Genomic DNA, 22422 nt, shown 5'->3' with positions numbered 1-22422 from the left:
TCCAAAATGACCAGCCCATATTTCCATCACAGAAGGGTGAGTTCTGGCTTCTCTTAGTCAGAATTTGTAATTTGTTCCAGCCTGGAGCAATTATTCCAATAAAAAGGCTTCTGATTGTAGCCTGAATTCTGTGTCTTGATCCCCTGAGTAAAATGCGCTTTTGGCTGCCTCCACAGCACCTGTGATACCCCCAGTTTGCAATATATCGACTTTATCAATAAAAGGTTGTATTAGTTAGAGCAACTCCTTAGGTTTTTCCTATGCAGGAAGAATTGCAAAATGACATTTTTTGGTGGGAACAGTGGGCTCCTTGTGCCCCAGTAGTTTGATCTGAACATAATGATGTCTGACTCTATCCTACATTATAAAGGACATTAAGAGAAGAAAAGATGAGTGAAATATGTACATGGGTTTAAAAAAAAAAAAAAGGTAAAATGACCCAATCATGTATCTTATATTGTTTGACCTCAAAATTCAAATAGTTACCTTATTTTACATATGTTTCGGGGGGGGGGGGGATCAATAGTTGTCATTTATACACGTTAAAGTAAAAGAAAAATGTATTCTAATGGCATTTGCTGGGTTGTTCTCGTGTTCTATTGATTAATATTTTGTGTGTATGAGCACTATTCCTGTGTTCTGCTTTGTCAGATATAAGTATCATGGACTTGGACATAATTTTCTGTGGCCTGATTACCAGACTGCTTTATACAGGTAGTTTGGACCAGATTATAGGCAGTGGCATATTGGACTAGATAATCTGCTGTGAAAAGGATACCTTTGAATGTGTGTAGTGGCTTGGGGGATTGACTGCTTTCTCCTTAATAGCATCACAAGTCTATTCTACAGGACTGTGTCTAGGTCCTATTAATAAGACTTGAAGTTATTAAAGCCAATACCAGGCCTAATGGTTATTTTTTCTTTCTTTCTAATTGTCAGCGGTTTTTAAAGAAAGATGGCCAAGGTAACCACAAAAAGTTCCATTATTTAACACTAGGAATGAGAAATCACTCTCTTTACTATTTCTAATGCTAAGAGTTTGCTCTTGTTGGGAAAGGGTATTGTACATGGTGTCTAGTGACTGTTACTCCCACTTTTTTCTCAATTTTACCGGCCCTGAGATCAAATATGTCACTTTAGCCATGTGATCAGCAATTCAAAGAGGACCAGGCTCACTGGTCCTCTGAAGGACAGAAAGAGTCCTCACTTCATTCCTACTTAGTTCCCTTGAGTTTACTAAGGCTATCCATGAAACTTCACATTTTTTGCAGAGACATTTGTGGGGCAAAATGGCGACAAGTTTTCCTCTGAACAAAAGAGACTCTTATGGAAATGAAAAAGTCATCTTGAGAGACTGATGGATGTGTGCATTGTAGGGATGCTTAACTAGAAGTAACATGTAGTTCTTCAAAACTTCAAGTATAGCACTTAGAGAAAAAACTGCAGAAAAGCCAGTTTGGTTTTTATTGATAATGTTAGGAGAAATATAAAGTAAAAAACAAAATTTACGTGCATAAAGAGGAAATGTGATTATGTGTATTATAGTTTGAATACTAAAGGAATCATGTATTTAAAGAAATTGAGGCTCCTTGTCACTGGCAGAGGTGAATTCTAGCTAGTTTTTTATCTTGGTCAGGCTAGCAATCCTTGTCATAAAAGGCCTGTGTGTGCAAGAGCCTAATAGAGTTGCATAAACATATGGAAGACAGATGGAGGAAAATGAGAAGGGGCTGCAATAAAAGTATACAGCAGCATTTTTTATGTTCTTGAGCTCCCCTTTTAGGAAGATAGAGCCATATGGGGCCAAGTGAAGCCATATGGTGGTCGTCCACATGGCCCTGATGTCAGTGAGAAGGAGGAAATAAATGCTCCAGGAGGCTAGGACGTGCCTGTTCTGGACTCCTACATTCTTGTGTCCACCAGAGGCTGGGGCAGATAACCAAGCAAGTAATTTTTTGTCTCACAAAAGTCACCTAGTTGTGAAAATATAGGTGTTAGGCCCAATAGAAGAGTCCTTCTCTGTTCACAAGGGACATTTGAAGTGATTATTAATCATTGTTAACATGCAAGTGGGGGGAAAGTTTACTTAATTAAATGAAACAGAAAAGGGAATGCCAAGACTCTTGTGTTCTATTTTTTGGCTACCGGAATCTAGACTAGAAAACAATTCATGTAGTATTCTATAACTATATCAAACTAAGTTGCAAAAGCAAAAGATAGTATTAGAGATGCTTAAAAACAACTACTAATGACTTTCCAAAATGACAATACTTAGCACACTTAGTTTCATAATCCCCTATGCACATACCTTTTCTCTGTGGTAGTACTAGGCATAAGGAGCATCCAGCAAATATCTGTGGAATGAATGAATGAATAATCCTTCATTGTTTAAAGTGGAAAAATGTTTAATTCTGGTAACCAGATATCTATTTGTGAACATGGAAATTGATTGAAGCTGTTTTCAAAGATTTCCTTTTCTTTCAAGGTTCAGGTTCTGACTTGAAACATTTAGACTGTTAGAGAAAAAAATCAAGCAGCTATGTCCTTCATCTTTCATCTTCTCAGAAATAGGGCAGACATCATTGGCTATTCCTAGCTGAGGAGAATTACAAGGAAGGTAAGAAGGAAAAAACAAAGGAATTGTGAATAAAAGAACTGGGATGAAGAAGCAAGTTGGACCAGACACACCTGGTCTTTAGGTTCTGTCCTGTAGGTTGTTGTTCCTATTTAACCTTCTCCCTTCCCTAGAAAAAATTAAGCATGTTTTGCTTAAAGATGCTTCTGTTGGAAATAATGACTTCTGTTTCAAAGCAGGAGGGAAACTAAGTGTCAGATGGATTACATACAGAGAAAGCTTATTGATTTTTCTTTTTAAATCCGCATTATGACAGGCCTACCTTAGGGAGAATACAAGAGTAAATGCATTATTTGCTCCTCTCTTTTTCTGTTTCCTTGGTCCTTTTCAACTTTTTGCAGCAAATGTACTTATGATTCTAGGTTACCAAGTAAAACAGAGACCAAGTTACTGGGAATAGGTGGTCTACCAACTGATTTTTATTAGGTTTGACCTGATTTCTGTCTAGATTTGGCCATTTTTTTAACCAATTAAGTTTATTAACAGTACTTTCTATTAAATTGTATTCAATGAGGAAATGTCCCCTCAGTCTCCTTTGGTCATGTCCTGAATGCTTCAGTGTTAGTGATTGCTTTCACCAGCACCTAGCAGGCTTAGCATGTCTTTGAGGAAGTAAGTCCCTTGCTGTTGCAATGGGTCTACAACCTCCATGAAAGTACCTGGTTTACATTACAGGAGTGTCTCTCTCCATCGGTAAAGTCTAAAAGTTACTCTCCATTGCTTGCTTTTTTGAACTGGCCTTTTTGAACATTGCACTCATGGAACCTTGAGTAAAGCTCGGACAGGCACCTCATTTTTTGTTGTTGTTAATTTCTTTATCTTCCCTGCCAGCATCAAGCCCACCATAAGCAACTGATACATATTTCTTGGGAAGAAAAGTTAAGAATTTTTTTCCTGATCATTGGAAAGATAGAAGGCAGGTAGACCTCTTTGATTTCCTTAGCATTTAGGATTTCTGGAAAGATGTTTGGTGTCTCTGTTCTAGACTTCTTATTTATTTATACAAGAATCGGGGTACAGGCCAGATGCGCGGGAGCGTGAGAGGATTCACCAGAGACAGGGCGGGGAACAGAACAGGCAGACTGATGAAATACACTGCTGAGGAGAGCAATGGGTGCAACAGGAGAGGTCTGTTGCACCATGTGGGGCCCTCGACAGTTGGCCGGGATTGAACTGGTGCTGCAGAGGCTGCGGACAGCTTTACAGCGTGGCACTCAACTGCCTGCACCACCAGGGGAGGCCCAGGCACAGAACTTTTCAAATGGTGCTGTCTCATCATTATTTTTGTGCAATTAATGTGCACATGGAATTATCTTGTATTTATCTTTTTATTTTTATAATGTCAGGTAGCAAACTAGTACATCTTATCCATACCTGCACATTAGATGCACATGGGGCACTTTTAAAAAATGCAATCCCTGGCACTCTCCCCAGAGATTCTGATTCTGTTGACCTGAGCTGGGGCCTAGGTTTTATTAGGCTTTCAAAGCGCCCCAACATGATGGTAATATTAGCCAGGCATGAGAGTCACTGAAATAGAACATTGACTATTTCACTTCCTGTTTTATTTTCAAGGGTATATTCCAGTTTCTAATAGTTACATATTTTCCTCTGGGCATTGGGAGCATCATTCCCCTTTCCTCCATCTCCCTACCCCAGATCCCCTCTTCAGGGATTAATGTCCAACCTCATGTCCATGGCCCCTCTATGGAGCTTCTGCAGCCACAAAAAGTTCAAAATTCACAAACCTGAACAACTGGTCCATCCACTGAAGTGGTTTCAAAATAAAAAGGAAATAATTAGAGGAGACACAGGTACTGTGTAGACAGCTGTTTGATTTCTTAACTCTTGAAACAAGGAGGTGCTGATATAGTGAACAAAACGCTTGGATTTTTGCCAGGGTTCTGTCGCACTACAAAAATCTGTGGGCGTTCTTATAGGTCTTGCATTCAAGAATGCTTGCTTCTGTAATGATGCTTTTAGGAAGAAAAAAAAAAGCACATAGCAGAGTAGAAAGGGTATTAAAGTGAGATTCTGTGGCCTTGAGTCCCAGAACTCTGCTTAATTAGTAAACCAGACTGAGACCTTGAGTAAGTCATGTATGAGATAATAGTTGAAGTCTTTCATCACTAAAATTCTTAAATTCATACAGGTCTAAATTATCCTCTTTCAAAATATGCCACAGACATATGCCACAGAATTCTACATCTGGAGGAGACCCTATAATTCATGTAGACAACCTCCAGATTCTTGTGATCATTTTATGATGAAATCACCATAACTTCATCATTGTACAAGAACTTAGTCTGTTTGGACTAACTATTATTGCTGCATTTTTCCAGTCTGATCATAGAACAGTTCGAATGTTGATAAGATATAAAACTTGGAATACAAAGCCACACCTGGTGATGATTTAAGTGTGTATATAACCCTGTCCAATGGGAAACTTTTTAAGTTCCTTTGAGAAATTATGCTGTTACGTTTCCAAAGAATAGCTTTGATTTATCACCTACTAGTAAAATCCATTTGCAGAGTTTTATTACCAATCCCTTTTGGGACATTTAGAAACAGTCTGTTACAGGAGAAAAGCAGCAATTTCCCCCTTGTGATGAAATCTGCTATATCCTATCTCATACTAGCCATCCTCCTATAATTCTTTTCCTTTTAACTTTATCCACTGCTTCTGTAATAAAAGATAACAATGCATTTTTAATCAATCAATTCCTACATGTATCTAGATAAATATCCTAGAAAAAAATTAATTTTTTCATTACACAAATATCTTTGACCTTTTACTATGTAGGCACTGTCCTAAATGTAAGAGCTAGAACTCTTAAAAACACAAAAGACTCCTACAAAGCAAAACACAAACACTCTTTACCTTCATGGGACTTATATTTTAGTAAAGGGAATCAGGCAAAAAACAAATAGCGAAATAGTGTATATTAAGTGATGGTTGCTAAATAACTATATCATTATAGGCACTGGTTTAGAATCACTACATTCAGATGTCTTTTTAAAATATAGGAGCTAGAAGATATTTTAATTATTTAAAGTATTTTAGAGAATTAACATGAAACTGCTGGCCATTTTAGAGAATTAATATGAATTTCAATAAAATTCAAAACCAAAGAAAACAGACTTAATGGGGAGGGAGAAGTGAAAGAAATTTGCAGTAAGTATAGTTAACTCTGTATGGTACTAACTAAAGCTAGAAGCCAGAGAATTTGCATCCTCAGATATATTTGATATCAACCTTTATATGTTAAACCATGAAAATAGCTTACTCAGAGACAAATAACTGGACTAGCTTGCCGATTGAGGCCTTTTTTTATGAAACTGTCACTTTTAAATATTAGGTTAATTTTGTTTGCACACATGTTAATAAAAAATCAGCTAAAGATTAAATAAATTCATTAGTACCAACTCCAGCTGCCCTGGGTGTGCCTCACATGCAGATCAAGGACACTGCTGTTCATTGAGGGCTTGTTTTTCTAAATAGAGCAAAGACTTGAAACTGCTATCCACAGTGACAGTGAAAATCCCCAAAGTGCTGTTGAGAGGATTAGGAATAAAAGTGCTCAAATTAGAATATTGTTTCTGCTCTGCTCTGTAATCTTTGTACTATGGGTTTGGTTTGGTTTGGGGGCAGTTTTCTTAGCTTTTCTTCTAATTCGTAATATAGAGAATATAATGTATTTGCCAACTGTAATTGAAGCATAGGGAGAGTATAAATTGACAAAGTGATGAGATCATTAGAATTGTGTAGGAATTTTTTCTCAGTTGTGTCCTCATTTATGAAAGCAGAGGACTTAGATCACTTGACATTTAAGGCCCCTTTCTGATCTGAAGATTTGAAGATTACTCAAAACACCAGTCTGTTTATCCAAACTTCCTCTGTATTGGGTGGATCTTTGTATAGGATAATTGGCCCCATCTCACAGACATAGACACTAAGGTAGAAGAAAGTAATTAAACTACTTCAGAAATAGTGGGTTCATTTGAATCTAGAAATGGACACAAGATATATTCCTAGCTTTATCTCAGAAATAACTTTGTCTGGAATGCTGTAGGAAAGGCATAATTGAAGTTAAAACCTACCTTTCCATTCAAGCTATAAATTCCAATCAGGTGCTTGGCTGTCACATAAGAGCCATTTAATCTGCAGCACAAAGACCTGCTTCTTGATTTCCAACTGTGAGCAGGATGGCCACTGGGCGAGCTAACAGCTTCAATAAGGTTACAAAAGAAAGAAGGGGTCAAGGAAGAGGTCTTAGTTCCAACAGATCCTGTATCAGACCGCTCACACGAGAAGTGATTAAAAATCAGATTTTGACAGTGGATTTCATTTCAGGTGTTCATCTTCTGGGCTTATCTATTCACCTCTGAACATGCAATATTATGTATGATAACAAGGGAATTGATGCTTTAACACTGCAAGTAGATTGTGGGTTAATTAATAATCTTGTTGGTAATGAAGCAAGGTGAAATGAAGTGAGACAGAGCTGAAGCATAAGGTCATTAACATTCACTGATTAATAATGGAAATGTGAAAGTTTGCATTATACCATAACCTATGGGCAAAGGAGCTGTTTCAAAGCTAAGAATATAAGTAGCACACTTTTCACAGAAACAGTCCCTAGTTATAATTAGAATGGATCATGGGAAACCATTTTTTAAATGGTATCATTTTCATATTTACTCCACATGTTCTCTTCCTATACTTTGAGTTCAAGTATACATAGAGTACACTAGAAACAAACTAAAATATTATAAGGCTATGAGAAATTAATTTCCAGAGAATCTGAATATGGGAGTAAAAAATGCAATGCATGAGGGGTGGGGTGGGTAAGAATTACTTTAGAAATTACATCATAAGCCTCCTAACTATAAGGGGTTTTGAAAAACTTGGACATCATAACAAGAGTTTATAGATTTTCTTCTTTAAATACATTTAAGGAAAATATCAACCACTTTCTGATGGGTTAGAGTGAAAAACGTGCTAGAGCCTAGAGATAAGATAAAAGGTCTTTGAAAGTTTCCTTCACGCTGTGTTCTAAAGAAACATGCAGGTGACAGTTTGTTTCTATAAAGTCATTCCTTGTGATGATGTCCTGAACCTCAGCCATGAAGGGTTTCCCTGTAAAAACTGACACCAGTATGGAAAAATTGGAAATGAATGGGCTTTTCCCCTTTATTCATATTTGTACATTTTATTTGCTTTTATTTTCCTTATTTACATTTTATTTGCTTGACCTGAAGTGCTTTCCCTCCACCTCAAAGACATAGAAGTGAATGAACTTTCTCCCTTTTTCACATTTGCATACTTTAATTTCTCTTATTTAGTTTTATTTTTTTGCCTCATTTGAAATGCTTTCCCTCTACCTCAACTGTCTAATTTGATTGTCATCTTTTTAGATAGATTAACTGTGAGGTACTGAAGGTAATATTTCTTTGTAATTTGGTAAGCTTCTGATTTTCTAGAATGGTTAGGGGATAAATTATTATAAATAATAAAATGTTCTGGTATACTGAGAAGTGACATAAGTATGTACACAAATTACCAATTTTCAAAAAATCAGAATATATAAAATTGTTTCCTATTTTAAAAAATAAAATATATAAAAGACCTGTGATACAGAATTATGATGTCCTAATAGTCTTCAGTTTTATTACTATATAATAAAATATTGGCTTCAATCTCTTCGACTTTGGATTAAGGTTCCTTTGATAACCTTCAGTATAACTTGTATTTTTTTTCCATAAAATAAATTTGAAAGAGATAATGGCTTTGTTGAATCTTCTCTTTATTCTGTCTCCCTAATGTATATCCTTTAAAATAATGAAGGCTGTTTCTTTGATTTTTTTTTTCTATCTATAGTTATCTCTATAATCTCTATGGTACAGTCTCTCGGTTAGTTTTGTGTTCACTAATTTTTGTTCTTGTTAATTTTTTTGTTCTTTTAAAAGAACAATGGATTTTTGCTCTTTTGAAAATAAAATATACTTCCTTATTTTTAGAGTTTTTAAACCTACCATATCGAGTCTAGATCATCAGATGTCCTTGTTTGTATTTTTAAATGATTTGACATCTTCCTGAAGTAAAATTTAACATCCTATCAGAAAATAAAAAGGAAGTGCTTTTTCAATATAAAAGCTTGTACTTCAGATAATCTTGTAAGTTGAGGAAGGAGAGGTAGTGGATGGCAATTTGTTGATTATAATCACTGCATGTTAATCTCTCACAGCATGTTGCAACCAAATTATTGCTTCATTTACAGGGTGCAATGCCACAGAATTGCTATAATTGACAGTCACATGTCTAAAAGGGTTATTCTTTGAGTGGAAGAATTTTTGCCTTCAACATACCTTTAATTGAACTTTTCCTCATTTCCCCTTTCTCATTACATTGTAGCCCTCTCCCATTTTCCATTATCCTCATTTTCTGCCCTTGGGGCTTTCTTGCTCTACAATTGAAACCATTCTTTTCATTCTGTTTGTCTTGTACTTAAGGCTGCTACTTGACTAACAGTGCTCCCAAACCTCAGAAATAAATATAAATTTAGACAGAATTGTTAAATATGGGTCAAAAGAGAAAGTGAAAGACTAACCAATCTTGTTATTTAAATAGCGACAGAAAATTATGTTCAGAGCAATTTTGTACCCTTTTTTGCTTCAGAGTTCCATTTTTGTCTGTTCTCAATATACAATATTTGGTGAATCTTCTGTTTGAAATCTTTTAATCCTGTAAATGAATTTCACTTAAGCATGAAAGTGAAAAATGCATATTAAAATTTTTATTTGCATATCTGACTGGGTATTTCTACTTAAATTCTCAGTCTAAAAATAAACATAGTTGCAGGTGAATTGAATGGCTGGATGTATCAGGCAGGACCCATGATGGAGAGTGGTTCTACTAGTAAAGCGTCTGTAATTTTCTTTGTTATATCCCTTTTATTGTGCTTGGAATATACCTGTAATGAAAAGATTAACACAATACTGGCAGCAAGTTAGGTTCCTCCCCCCCATAAATTTTCTTCCTGTCTCACTTGGTATCATACATTTTGTTTTTGTGTATTAGGCTTATAGATAGCATAAATCTATCATGATATCATGTTTTTTAAGAAATAAGAACAGAATGAAGATCTTTTCATCCTAAATTTGGATCTTCTCCCATTTCTCAGTTCAGTCAGATGTGAATTTGAAAGCATTACAAGCCATTTTAATTTACCAAAATGATTACTTTTGTAGAAAAATTTTAGGAAGCACAAGTTCTGCCAGTGTTGATTGACATAATATGAGTGCACATTGCAGAATAATTATGACAATTTACACTATTTGACAATCCCCTGGAGAGGGTGTTTTTCTTTTTAAAAAACAAGAATACATACAGGCAAATGTGTCTTCATCAGCACATTCTAGAAATCCACTGTAGCGAAATCAGGATAGAATCATATTAATCTCTCCTTAAATGTACTTTGCCCACTTTTGATGAATGAGAAACTTAAGAGCCAGACCATAGTACCGATCATGTATTCAAGTTTCTGAAAATTTTCTGTGTGTATGCACTATTTACAATTAGACATGGCTGCTTATAACAGAAAAACTGACAGTGACTTAAATGAGGTATAAATATACTTCTTTCTCCCTTGAAAATGAAAATAGAGAAATGTAGTCCAGAGCTTATAAGAACACATTGAATCGCCCAGGACTGAAGTTTCCTGCCAGCATTTTGCCTCAATGTCCCTGGAGTCTGACCTTCATCTCATGGGCCAGAATGGATGCTGGCATCACAATCCAGGTATTGGGTGGAGCAAATCAGAAACAGCACACCTCTTCATAACACACAGCTTCTGCTTTTATTTGTTGGTCTTGTGGCTATAACCACACCTAACTTCAAGTGTAGCTGGGAAATTCATTGTTTCATTTGGTTCTAAAATATTTGGATATTGAAATTTTCAGGATACAGGGAACATACCTTAACATCATAAAGGCCATATATGACAAGCCCATAGGCAATATCATTCTCAATGGTGAAAAGTTGAAAGCATTTCCATTGAGATCTGGAACAAGACAAGGATGTTCACTCTCACCACTACTTTTCAATATAATAGTGGAAGTCCTAGCCAGAGCAATAAGACAAGAGAAATACATACAAGGAATCCAAATAGGGAAGGAAGAAGTAAAACTATCACTATTTGCAGACAATATGTTAATATACATAGAGAACCACAAAAACTCCACAGAAAAACTAATCAAACTAATCAATCAGTTTAGTAAAGTAGTAGGATACAAAATCAACACGTAAAAATCAGTAGCCTATATACAAACAAAATCCTATATACAAACAATAAATCTGAAGAAGAAGAAATCAAGAAAACTATCCCTTATATTATTGAAACAAAAAAAAAAATCAAATACTTGGGAATAAACCTAACAAAAGAGGTAAAGGATCTATACAAAGAAAACTATAAAACACTGTTAAAAGAAATAGAAGAAGACACAAAGAAATGGAAAGACATCCCCTGCTCATGGATTGGAAGAATTAACATTATCAAAATGGCCATCCTAACAAAAGCAATCTACAGATTCAGTGCTATTCCAATAAAAATTTCAATGATAGTCTTCAAAGAAATAGAACAAATATTGATGAAATTCATATGGAGCCACTAAAAATCCTGAATAGCCAAAGCTCTCCTGGAAAAAATAAAAGAAGAAAATGGAGGTATCACACTCACAGATTTCAAACTATACTACAAAGCCATAATCATCAAAACTGTATGGTATTGGCCTCCCTGGTGGCTCGGCGGTTGAGCGCTGGGTTGCGAAGCTGCCCGCAGCCTATGCGGTGCCGGTTCGATCCCCCGCTGCTCCCCGGCCACCAGAGGAGGGTCCCACATGGCACGCAGACCTCTCTTGCCGCCCGCTGCTCCCCTTAGCAGTGTACTTTGGTCCTTCTGCCTGCTCTGCTCCCCGCTCTGGTGAATTCTTTCACCCTCCCGCGCTTCTGACTGTACCCAGTGCTTGTATGTATAAACAAACAAATAAATAAATCTTAAAAAAAAAAAACAAAACTGTATGGTATTGGAACAAGAACAGACACACAGACTAATGGAACTGAATAGAAAATCCAGAAATAAACCCACAGATTTACAGTCAATTAATCTTTGACAAAGGAGCAAAGAATATGCAATGGAGCAAAGAAAGTTTGTTCAATAAATGGTGCTGGGAATACTGGGTCGCTACATGCAAAAGAATGAAGCTTGACAACTACCTCACACCATGCAAAAATCCATCTCAAAATGGATTAAAGAACTAGACATAAGGCTTGAAACCATAAAATATGTAGAAGGAAATATAGTTGAAACACTACGTGACATACACCTCAGTAACATCTTTAAAGACACATCACCCAAAGCAGTGATAGTGAAGGCAAAGATAAACAGATGGGACTACATCAAATTAAAAAGCTTCTGTGCAGCAAAAGAGACAGAAACCAAAACTAAAAGACACCCCACTGATTGCGAGAAAATTTTTGCACACAACACTAATGATAAAGGACTGATCACAAAAATCTACAAAGAGCTGACAAGACTCAACAAGAACAAAGTAAATAACCCAGTCAAAAAATGGACAAAAGAGCTAAAAAGAAACTTCTCCAAAGAGGAAATGTAAATGGTCAACAGGCATATGAAAAAAGGTTCAACATCACTTGTAATCAGGGAAATGCAAAACAAAACTACAATGGGATACCATCTCACACCAGTGAGAATGGCACATACTGAAAAAAAAAAAATTAGTAACAGGGCCTCCCCTGGTGGCGCAGCAGTTGAGCGCTGGGCTGCGTGCGAAGCTGCCCGCAGCCTCTGCAGTGCCAGTTCAATCCCCAGCCGCCAACGAGGGTCCCACATGGCCCGCAGACCTCTCCTGCCTGCTGCTCCCCTCAGCAATGTATTTCCTCCATCTGCCTGCTCTGCTCTCCACTGTGACTCTGGTGAATTCTCTTACCCTCCCGCGCTTCTGACTGTACCCAGTGCTGAAAGAAGGAAAGAAAGAAGACCCAAAAAAGGAAACTTATAAATGTTTAAAAAAAAAAAAAACTAGTAACAACAAATGTTGGAGAGAATGTGGAGAAAAATGAACTCTCCTACACTGCTGGTGGGAGTGCAGACTGGTCCAAGCACTATGGAGAGCTGTGTGGCGATTCCTCAATCTGCTAAAGATGGAGCTTCCACTCCTAGGTATTTACCCAAAGGACACAGAAACATTAATTCCAAAGGGCACCTGCACCCCTATGTTTATAGCAGCACTATTTAAAGCACTATAGAAACAACCCAAATGCCCAAATATAGATGACTGGATCAAGAAGATGTGGTACATATACCCCATGGAATATTTCTCAGCAATCAAAAACGACAATCTCATGCAATTTGCAGCAACATGAATGGAGCTGGAAGGGATCATGTTCAGCGAAATAAGCCAGAAAGAAAAAGAAAAATACTGGATGGTCTCACTCATAGCAGGAATTTAGAAAACCTAAATAAGGGACCAGGAAAAAGACTAATTATAATAAAGTAAAAATCAAAATCAACAAGCAACTATAAACCAGGGACACAATACAGGGGCGAGAGAAGGGAGTAGGATCAAAACAAGGGTGGTGGGAATTGTATGGGGATTATAACCAAGATGAAAATGCATATATTGTGCAAAAATGAAAAATGATGTAAGAAATATATAGAATTTAAAAAAAAATAAGAATGTGAATGCACTGTAAGGTAGTTTTGATAAGTTCTTATTCTCAGTAAGTGAATATTTAGAACAATCCCATGCATTCTTATCATGCAAGGTTTACTTAATTATAAGTTCTTTTCTTGTGTCTAGTTTGAGCCACTGAATTTGCTTGAGCATTTTATAGTTTTTGCTCCCAAATTTCCCCTGAGTTGTTAGAAAGTTTTCATAAAATAAACATATTCTAAGAAATATTTCATGACTTTGAAGAAGTGTTTTTAACAATGAGACAAATTAAATTTATTCTTAGGCAAGTATCTTATAGTATGTAATAATATTGTATTTTTGGTATTCTTGTGGTCTTTCAGAGCTTATGTACTATTACATGTCAGCTATGTTAGTTAAATCACTTGAATCATGTGGTTTTGATGCTAAGGAAAAGGCCTAAGGATGTTCGTAGGTATGGGGAAGGAAAATTTATTTTAAAACAAAATAAGCTGTTTTATTAGAAACATTTGTGGCAAAGGGTTCGCACACAACCAAGGGATACCCAGAGACCCCCAAACTTGCTCCCTCTAAAGGGACTAGCCTTTTGTGCACACAAAGGCAAAGCTTACTCTTGGTGTGAAATAACTTAGTAGAATTGGTGTGCATAGAGAGGAGAAGAAATGATATTAGTTTCCCAATAAAACACCCCAAATTACCCATCCCCTTGTGAGTAAATGCCCAGCCAAACAGTCAGTCTGAAGCAGGGCCACTGAGGCCCAAAGGCTTATCAGAAGTCTAAGACACCTTCTAGCAGAGAACCATAGGAAAAGGGTTCTGAAGCAGGTCCCCAAAGCTGGGACAAAAGATACCAAATCAAGATAATGGCTGCTATTGTCAGCTCCCGCGTGTCTCTTACCCACGTCTCTTCCAAGTGTCTGTATATATCTTTCTTCCACGTGGCTCCTTCCATTTCTTCCAGCAGTACAAGGGAGCAGGCAGGTCTGCAGAAGCAAGAGCTCTCTGTTCTTCCTGAGCCCACCTGCCTTCCACATTACATAGCTTTTCCTGGTTGCTCAGCTCTGCCCCCTAGTTCCCAATAGCTAGTCCAAGGTGGCTGCATGTAAGTGGGGGTGGGAAACATAGTACCTCCCCCTGTTTGGAGATAATCTCTATAACACAAGGAATTTGTATGAGTGCCTTTACCCTAAAGGCAAAAACATATCAGTCAATGGCAGTTGATAACTTATTTAATAGCCTGTTTATCCAAATGTTGGACTGATAGGCATAGGTGGTAACTGAGGTGAGGGACAGCCGAAACTTTGACATTGAAGTCGATGCTTTTGATTTAGGAGGGAGTGAATAAAATATAATGTGAGTAATAATTTATAATGTCTATAATGTTTAACATGGCAAAATTTATCTAAAAAGGAAAGGAGTTTTATGGTTTGACATTTGTAAAAAAAAAAAAAACAAACAAACAAACCACTTTTTGCCTTTACATTTCAATTTTTTAAGATCTAAATATGATTAGCCATTAAAACATTATAAAAGTGCTATGAATTTGTGGACTATCTTAATTCGTCCATGTGATTGTCAATTCTACCTTTAGAATATTAAATTGACTGATTTCTTATATCTGGATGTCCACTAGGAAAAAAATAAGTAAGATTTGATTAAGAATAAAAGAGGGACCTCCCCCGGTGGCGCAGTGGTTGAGCGCTGGGCTGCGAAGCTGCCCGCAGCCTCTGCAGTGCCGGTTGGATCCCCAGCCGCTGGCGAGGGTCCCACATGGCACAACAGACCTCTCCTGCTGTGCCTGCTGCTCCCCTCAGCAGTGTATTTCGTCACTCTGCCTGTTCTGCTCCCTGCTCTGGCTCTGGTAATTCTCTCACCCTCCCGCGTTTCTGACTGTACCCAGTGCTTGTAAAAATAAATTTAAAAAAAAATTAAAAAAAATAAGAATAAAAGAACTCAAATATGCTGGCACATAGGTGGCAAACAACTTCACAGGGGTACCATGGTAATTCAAGGTCAATTAAAAGGCCAAAAGGTCAGTTACAACTCCTTGGATCTATACTTTCAGGAGAGCATAGTGTAGGCAAGACCCAAAGCTGGCACTCAGCTGGCCATGGGGATCTATTCCACTTTCAACACTAATTTGCCATAACTAGATAATTATTAACCTTATTATCTCAGCCTCAGTGTCATCATCCCACAAAAGAATATATGGCCTTCCTCCTCAGGTACACATAGAGTGCACAGATCATGTGGGTAAAGCTCTTGGTACAGTACACAGTGTGGACTAATAAAGGGTAAATGTTATGGTCCTTTTCATATAGAGTAGCTACTGTCATCCTCCCTTCCCTACTTATCCTCATTGCCCACCAAAGCTGCCAGTGCCATAGTGGCACATGGTAGGAATAGGTGTGGTTCAAAGCAACTGTGGTCTCTCTAGGACTAAAACATGTGTGCTGGGTAGGTGGAGGGTGGACATGGAGGTTTGCTTAGACATTCACCTGAATAGAATATTCATCAGCCTGGGACCTATAGGCTGCCTTATGTGTTCCTTTAATATTCTCACCAGAAAAATTTGAACCCCCTTTGAAAGTTGAGACCTAATCATAGCACTTTGTCTTCTCCTCCAGCAAGAAAGCACAGTTCTCAACCCTTAGTAATCAGTCTTCATTCAATGGTTGCAGCCAAACTCTCTGTGATCCTAAACCACAAGTCTCCCTTTTACCTGCTCTACAAAGAAAGCAGCTGTGTGTCACTGAAAGAACTCCATGACTGTCTGGGAAGTGGGACACACAGGCGTAACTGCTGTCAGTCACAGGTTGAAATATTTGTCCTAGAATTATTTTTAAACATAGGCAATACATTCAAGCAAGTTCTTTTGTGTTGGAAGTTTTCAGTTTATGTAAGATCTTGTGCCAGACTGTTTAAAAAGAAATTTAGTCATGTTTACTTTAAATTACTAAGTTTGTAGAATATCTTTTTATCTTCTTAGCTTTAAAATAGGCAATTGATGATCCATTGCTAAACTTGGAGGAAAATAATTTCTCTCTAGTATCCTTAGAAATTCTGTTAACCAAAAACAAAAAAAAATAAATAGAAATTTTACCTGTCTGAAATTCAATGCTAATAGATCATAATGACCTGGGGAAAAAAGCACTCAGAATGGTGATATATTTCAAGTATTGAAATAAAGCTGATAATGCAAACTTTTCTTGGCACTTGGGAGATAAAAATACCATATCTTGACCTAAGTTAATTCAAATATTAGAGCTATTGCTTGAAATAACCATGCTCTCAACTTCTAACTTAAGATTCAATGTTAAAATTATTTTCTTTTGTTTCATGAGATTTTAGAATATTTATGACAAGCACTTAGACACACAGTTTTTATCTTAAGGATGCCATATGTGATGTTAATCATAGGAGATGCAGCAACTCAGGGAGGTTGCTTATGTTGGACTAAGTGAATTTTAGAACCAGATATTAATATCTGCTGTTAGATGCTGGCAGATTGGTATTGAAGACTTCATACCCACAACAATTCCCAGTTTTAATCTATACTGTTAAATAAAATGATCGTTGCATTGATCATGAAGAAATTTTTCCTCCTGGCTCATTTGTGCTGTCACTAATCAGTGAGCTATATAGCAACAAGAGTCTGCAGGGGAAAGCAGTGTGATAGATGGTGTGAGAGCTAATTATCAGAATTTCTTTACTTTCTTTTAGTCTAACCGAAGTACATCTTTACCAGTTTTCAAGGGGCGTCTCTCTAACACTATCAGACAAGGAACAGTCACATACCAAATTCATGACTTTTGAATGTTCAATCGGATGAACCTACTTTTTTGACACTTTTTTTTTTTTTTTTTTTTTTGGTGGGACCCTCGCCAGTGGCTGGGGATCGAACCTGTGCTGCAGAGGCTGCGGGCAGCTTCGCAGCCCAGCGCTCAACCGCTGTGCCACCAGGGGAGGTCCTTTTTTGACACTTACAACCTGTTTTCTTTTTTTGTTGTTGGCTTGTATTATTTTTGTGTCTCCCCATTCTATTAATCTTCTTCCCTTTCCTCTTCCTTAACTCATCTTCCTCTTGCCATTGCTCAGCTATAACCATCCACCCAGCTCAACCCTCTGACGGCTTGTTGTTTCTCATTATATCTTAAATCCATGTTGCTCTCAGCCACTCTTTATGTTGTAGCTCCCATAATCATAATTCCAGCTCTCTTTAGAAACTCTGGTTTTTCATATTTTTTCCTAATAGTTCAATTCAAGTAACATTGGGAATTCAAGCTCAAGGTATTTAAAAGTATAATAAACTCTCCCTCCTTCCCTGTACTCATCCTTTATTCAATCTGACTTCCCTGAAACAGCAAACTTGATCTGTATCTCTTGTCACTTCTCACCTTGAAAATCTCTTTCCACTTTCCTTTTCCTATGGAATGAGCTCCCAGGATCCTTAGACTAGAACTTTACTCCAGGAATTGTCTCCATCCTACTCTCCTAACAGCCTTTCTGTTATACCACCTGATCTCATCCATGACTGTTTCACAGCTATGTCACAAACCAGCACTTATAGACTCACATGTCTACAGACAATTAACATGTGCAAGTGAAGCCAACCAGAGCAGAACCATAATACACTTAATAAACTGGAGAGTGCAGCCTGCATAGAAAGGACAGCTCAGCTTTAAACCATGGTGGCCCTCAAACATACGGACCTGGGTATTGCCAGAGCTTCTGATTTTTAAACATTGTCATCTAACAGAAAACATCTCACAGGACTGAACAAGGACCAAAGGCCTCAGGTTTTGATTCAGCCACACACACACACACACACACACACACACACACACACACACTCAACATCCACTCCTTTGCTCACATTTACTTGACCTTGTTCTCTTCTAAATCTTCAAATCTGAGGAGTCCTCTCACTTACCACCTGTTAGTGAAATGCTCCTTGGCATTTTAGAGCCTCTCCTTTTCCCTTTATCTTGTGGCATTTATGGTTGGAGGTGCTCAGTTGAAATGTTACCTTATTTAGTGCATTTCCTGGAGATACGTGTCTCTGCTCTCTAACTAATTATGAGCATAAAACAATGGCCCACTCTTGTGCTTCCATGTCTCTCAGCCTCCAACCCCAGTAGCTGCTCTTAATACCCTGTAGTTGCCAGGGTATCCTGCCAACATGACCCTGTGTGTGGAGAAAATAGGAAAGCACCGTTCATTACTCTGTGCTCCTTCTAATGACATTTTTAAAAGGCAGCATGCGGAATGTAACATAGCTAAGACATACTACTATATTCCTAAGGAAATATGATGAATTCCAAAACCAAATTTTACAAGTTAAAATTAAAATGACTTTTATTATTCAAAGAGTGCCCCTAAATCCTGTCTGTGATATGTTCTTGTCATTAAAGGGGTGCTTTTAAAGTTTGATGTAGAAATAGCATTAACTGAAGAAACATTTCTTGTGCTACCGATAAATGTAAAAAAACAAAACTGGATGCACTGGTAAAACTGTAAAAGATATGAAGAAATTGAATGAATTTGAAAACCATGGTAAATAGCTGCATTTGAGGTCATTTATACTGCCTGCAGAAATGTAAAATACACTGTGAAGGTAGCATAACTTTTCGTGGTACAGCACTTTAGCCTGTGATTCAGATATGAACTTTGCAAATTTTTAAAATTTATGCTTAATCAAATTACATGGTACATTTTGGCATCGCTTCTTGAAAAATAATGGTAGGTTGTAACATTCCAGGGCCAGAAATGGGCCTTTCAAGTAAAAAGCTTTTCATGGCTTTGTGAAACAAAGGTTAAATAGAACATAGTATAGTGTGCTTTAAATTCCATTGCATCTGAAGTAGAAATACAGGTGAAACAAAACTGCTAACAGCACTTTAGGGAATATGAGTTAGTAGAGAAATGTTGAATATTCACATTACCATACTTAGATTAAATGACTACTGTAGGCAGTTGTCTGTCAAAACTCTTTTCATTTGCTTTCTTGGTAATTCACTTTAACAGATGAGTGGTTTCATTATTGCAGTGCTTTTTGCTTATGAGTATTGAAGAATAACTGAAGTAGATTTCCATAATTGTTCCTCAGTAATTCTATACAGTACACTATGACTTCTAGATTTCAGGACCTGTTTTTTGTTTGTTTGTTTTGCTTTTGTTTTTTCTCTTTTCAAAAAAATAAACCTTCAAGCTTAGACCTTTTGGAAACATTTAGATCAGTTATTTTAATTGAATTACATTTACATAACAGAGCCCTGTAAAAAGGATCTGTACAAAACCAATTACCAGTCCACTTTGGCACAACTCTGGGATGCTTTAGAAACACTTGTGTTTAAAAGAAATAAAATGAAAATTTTCTGTGCTTGATACACATAAAATGACACTGACATGACATTTTAATTTCTATGTAACAGAAAAATACATTCAACTAAAATTAAATAAAAAATAACAATTCTTGGGCCTCCCGGTGGCGCAGCGGTTGAGCGCTGGGTTGCGAAGCTGCCTGCAGCCTCTGCAGCCGGTTCGATCCCCGGCTGCTCCCGGCCACCAGAGGAGGGTCCCACATGGCGCACAGACCTCTCCTGCCGCCCGCTGCTCCCTCAGCAGTGTACTTCGGTCCTTCTGCCTGCTCTGCTCCCCGCTCTGGCTCTGGTGAATTCTCTCACCCTCCCACGCTTCTGACTGTACCCAGTGCATGTATCAAACAAACAAACAAACAAACAAACAATAAATAAATAAATAAATAAGACATGCCTCTAGAAAATTAAAAAAAAAAAAAAAAAAATAACAATTCTTTCCTTATACCTAGATGAGTGGCCGGTGATAGGGAGAAGTCTTATTTTGGCATCATTATGGCTAATTATAGATAGGACTTTGAGAGTCCTTTCTAGCAAGGCTTTAGATTTTTACAGCACATGGATATATTTTATGTCAAGTTACTTAGTTTTTAAAACTAATAATACCTGCCTTTCACTTTTGTTATCAGCATGTTCACATTTATATTGCAAGAGTACTTCTTGTATTTCAAAAGACCACTACAATAATATTCTTTTATTTTGGGGAAGGAGGTACTCACAAAAGTGTGGCCAAATATTTTTGTCAGTGATGAGCCAAGAACTAGGGATTAGATTTGGTGATTGATTTAATGAGTAGAATTTCAAAGAGAAGTTTTTGTATTTTAATACCTACGTGTTTGCAGAGTTAGAATTCAAAATGAATATATCTTTTTATTCAGAATGTTAGGGTATACAGCGACTGTGAATTTGTTTAAATGAAAAATGCTTTTATACACAAAGGTGCTTTTCTGCCTGGAGTCTTAAATTACTATTAATTAAGCACTATATAATATAATAGATAATTATAGTGTTTTAATGTGGATGCCAGTAGATTTGCTAGTCTTTCTAAATGACTATTGTTGGCTAATAGTCTTCAGGGGATCATTTATATAGTCATTGTGGTTCTAAAAATATCTCTAAATACCAAGGGGACAGCCTTTTTAAAAGCATGGCTAATATAAAATGCACTTTTATTTGAAGTGTGTCATTTTGATTATATCGCTCAATTACTTACATGTGCAGCAAGAAAATACCAGGGCTGACAAAAAAAATAAAGCTCCTTATATAGAGAAAAAATTCTGAACAATATGGTATTTATATAAAGAGATATTTGAGTTTGGAGTATAAGGAATCTGTTCTATTCATTAGGATTTTAGATACATGCTGGAGATGTTTTTATGTTGCCTCTTTGTTTTTATTTTAATTAATATTTCTGTGGCAGAGAGACAATTAGGTAACTGCTGTTGAATATTAAATATGGTGGTAGCTTAGGGGAAAATAAGCATTTCTGGGTCAAAGCCCTTAACAATATTATCATATGTGAGCTGATTAATTGAATTGAATGCCAAATGGTTTTGCTACCATCCAACCAGACACTTCATAGTCTCTCAGTTCATTATATAAGACTGTTCTAGAATGGAATGACTGGTTATGTCAAAGTTAATGGTGTGCTTTTTAATCTCAGCTACTAATGCAGCAAATCTTGATTAGAGAAGAGTTCTAACCTCATTAAATTAACTAAGTATAAGAATATTCCAAAGATTCTGAAGCCGAATGTCACATTAGGCATTTGAATGTTGAATGTATGAGGTTCTCTGTGCTGTCACTCAGAAGTCTCTGGATTATTGATTCTGATCTGCAAGGTCCACTGAAAACCCTAAAATAGACCCTAAGCTATTCTCTAGTCCTTGTAGCATATATCTAGCATTGAATGCAAAAACGACTTAATTTCTAATCAGATCAGAGAAGCTGAGAATTTTCATCAGCCATATTTAGTACAGAGAAATGTTAGAATTTATGAACATAGCTGTTGAGTAAAGTGATAATTTTCCAAATTGTATTACAAAATATCTTAGGACTCAGACATTATGCCACTGTTTAACTATTTTAAAAACTGCATAAAGTATCAAATGTATATACCAAAATTTTCTTTAGGGTGATTAGTGATTAATTCATGCTGGCAGTTTAATTAGTTTGGGGCAGATTATTATTATTTTGTTCCTCCATATGTGTACACATTCCACTTAACCTCAAGTAAACTACCCGTGCCCAGGCCCCCTCTGCCTCCTTCAGGAGCAGATATTAGAATAAAACTGCTTTTTTCCCATATATTTGGAATTTTTATAAACAGAGACTCTGATAGAAAACTCCTACCTCTTCCCATACATGTAGGCTATGGCTACGTGTGCTCACTCACATTTAATTTTACAACCAGCCACATTCCCACAGTCTTCTTCTACTGAACTAAAAGTATATGCTCAGCAAGTTCCATTCTTATCTCTTTGAGAGCTTCCTTTTTACCATACAGGAACAAGTTAGACCAGTGACTGTTAACATACTGCAGCTTGATATAGCATTGCAAGTTTAGGTTTAGTTTACATTTCAGATGCCATTTGTCAAATTTATTTTTTTATAAAAGTGTTCTTCATCATAAGTAAACAATGCTATTATTTTTCATAACACCTTTGGCTCATTTGA

The 22422-nt window shown here is 36.8% G+C and overlaps 1 protein-coding gene across 3 annotated transcripts in view; it reads left to right on the top strand.

Moving 5' to 3' along the window:
* The window catches only part of RAPGEF5 (Rap guanine nucleotide exchange factor 5), a 238926-nt gene that overhangs the window by 162473 nt on the left and 54031 nt on the right, over positions 1-22422 (top strand). The window lies entirely within an intron of this gene.

The sequence above is a fragment of the Talpa occidentalis genome, unplaced genomic scaffold (assembly GCF_014898055.3).
Source record: "Talpa occidentalis isolate TD23 unplaced genomic scaffold, MPIMG_talOcc4v2.1, whole genome shotgun sequence".
NCBI lineage: Eukaryota > Metazoa > Chordata > Mammalia > Eulipotyphla > Talpidae > Talpa > Talpa occidentalis.
The sequence above is the reverse complement of the archived record's forward strand: the minus strand, read 5'-3'. Positions and strand labels throughout refer to the sequence as shown.